Raw genomic sequence first — 2,842 nt, 5'->3', positions numbered from 1 at the left:
TTAACTTATTGTCGCCACCTAGTTTTGCATTATATTGATAGAATTAGTGTACTAGATGTACTGTAGATGGAATTGTTGCTAGAAATGCAGTCAATTTACCAATTTCAACTTCCATCACTAGATGTAACCTCAACAAATCCTCTAGGAGGTGCTTGTGTGAGTTAGATCGGTAATACTCTCCATCTGCCTCTTGATGTTGAGGTAACAGTGAGGGAAATTATATTTTTGTTCCGTCTCGTATGGTGGTTATGTGTTCCCCTTTCACACAGCATTTGCTAATAAAAGACATTTTGATTCTCTATTACATGGTGCCCAATCGTCTCAAACTAAGGCCTCCCTCGGGTCAGTCAGGATTTTCAGGTGCACTTCAGCTCACTTGCGCCACTAATGGGAGCCGCAGATTAACACGATCCAAGGTCCTTAGCAGCTATGCAGTCACTGCCAAACTGCACATCAAGATAATGAGGGAAAAGTCATCCCTGTCATTCCCTTGTCATAGCTAGAAGAGTAATATGTCATTTATGTTAATGTGAATGCACCCCAAAGGACAGAATATTAATTGACCTAACCTTAAACCTATCCAGCTGGAGGTTCTGGTCCACCAGTGGCCCATAAAATGAAACTATTTGGGGATTTATTGAATATGGAAAAAACTTTTTAATATGCATCACGTCATTTATTTTGTTTCTGTTTTCAAATTTGAAATTGAGCAATACCATCTGTATCCTAATTTATCCCCCATCAGTATTTTTCCAGATTTCGTTGTCTTTAAAAATGGTGATAGTTATACTGCGTCTGACCTTACCTGTTGTCCTGCACTTGGCTGCACTCTACCCTCAAAGTATGAAGGTGGTGTCACTGTAATCTCTCCGTGTCAAGGGAGTGTGACACTTTAATCTTCCCGTGTACACTCATACTCATCTGCAAGGTCAGCAAAAAGCTGACCTAGTTATTGGCTGTTCAACTCCTGCAGCAACCCGCATCATTCCTTTTTAGTTAGTAACCCAAAACCAGGTGTGTATCGTTTGGCAAGAGACTGTTCAAAACAGTACAAGGTCATCCATCTCTAGAAGTAAGGACATTAACATTCATGTAACACATTTATTTAGTGGCTCGTAAATTAAGGTCATCTTCTTGGCTGCAGATATTTTTAAGCTTCAGATATAAAAGTATGTTGGCCATTTTATTTTTAGTGAAATCAGAATGTGAACAAAACCAGGGAACACTACTCTGTAATAACTCTGGGATTGCTTTGCTTTCACAGTGAAGGCCTGGACATGTTATTGACTACTCTACAATCATGTTATTATGACTTAAGATCTTTGAAATGTCATTTCTGTCTGTAGAAAAATCTAAAATATCGATACAGAATGAGCTTTTTTAATCTACAAACCTTTAGGTGGCAGATCTTCAAGGAAGAGCAGGTCCAATTAACTGTTTTCATAGAACATGGGTTTAGTGCAGGTGCTAGTGAATACATTTATTTATTTACGTTTTCCGCACTCTCGCGGGAATATCTCCGCAATGGAGCAAGCTTAAGTTTCACTTTCGATTGCATGATTTAGCCAGGCGCAACACCTTCGTCACACATGTTGCCACTTGTTTGCACCATTTTCAGGCGATTTGTAATCTGTTCTAGAAAAAAAAAAAGTGTTTTTTAGGATTTCAAGAAGCATATGAAACAAACAATGGATAAAAGTCTTAAGTGGAGAAACACTGCGCTACTGGATCGTCAACGGGGGGAGCCTCGCTGCGGGGACATTCTACAGATGGCCAATCCGCCCCTGAAAAATGTCTAAGCACACGTTATAATAATAAAAGAAAAATGATAAAAAAAATTGATTACATTTTTTTATTTTGTAATCATCTCGCGACCCCCACTCGGGCTCGCGACCCCCACTTTGGGAACCCCTGGTTTAGTAGACCTTATAGTTGAATTGTAGGGCCAACTTATTGGCCTCACACTCAGACCTCACACATCACTTTGATACTGTCTACCCACGAAGCAAACTATTTCCTGCTGGTGGAGAATGAAAAAGCAGCGATGAATACCTAAATGGCAGCATAAAGGGATCATATTTACCTCTCTCTTTTCTCTGTTTTTCTATCTTTATGTGCTTTCTTTCTGTCTAAGTCCCGAGTACCAAACACGACACTTCTCTGTGCCCCCCCAGCACCCCCCAGCAGCAGAAATGAGGCCTACTGTCGACCTCCTCGCTGACACACAGCAGTCCATTCCTTTTGTAACGGCTGTAGGCTTCACAACGGGCCAAGAAGCTGACAGAAACAAAACACACAGTTGACCCAGACCCAGACCCAGACACTTTTTCTTCCACAGCTGTGCAAATAAATGTAAAATAATATCTCAGGAAATGTAATCTTGTAATTGTTTTGGATTCCAACCCAGCAGACCAAAGCCCCCCCTCTCCCTTTTTCTATGACCAAACCTGTGGCACTGTAAGAAGAAATGGATCGTAATGGCGCATTTCCACTGCAGGGCCTCGCACGGCTTAGTACGGTATAGTTAGGCGTTGGTAGGCCAGGCTCACTTTATGCTGCGTTTCCATTAAAGTTTAGGAACTGGGGTAGTAACTATAGTAACACAGTGTAGGCGGAGCCGTGACGTCATCTTCATGTTCTCTACCGTCCACCAGGCGCCTTGGGGGACTTCTTGGAGGAGTTAGATAATCTCCTCACACACATCCCTGAAACTGGCCCTCCCGCTGTACTTCTCGGAGACTTCACCCTCCAGACAGGGAACATCTCTGTTAACCACCTTTGCTTTCTCACTGTCTCCATCCCCACCAACTCATAAAGCTGGCAATGTCCTTGATCTCATATT

The sequence above is a fragment of the Notothenia coriiceps genome, unplaced genomic scaffold, assembly GCF_000735185.1.
Source record: "Notothenia coriiceps isolate Sejong01 unplaced genomic scaffold, NC01 NC01_scaffold00033899, whole genome shotgun sequence".
Classification (NCBI taxonomy): domain Eukaryota; kingdom Metazoa; phylum Chordata; class Actinopteri; order Perciformes; family Nototheniidae; genus Notothenia; species Notothenia coriiceps.
This window is presented reverse-complemented; position numbering follows the sequence as displayed.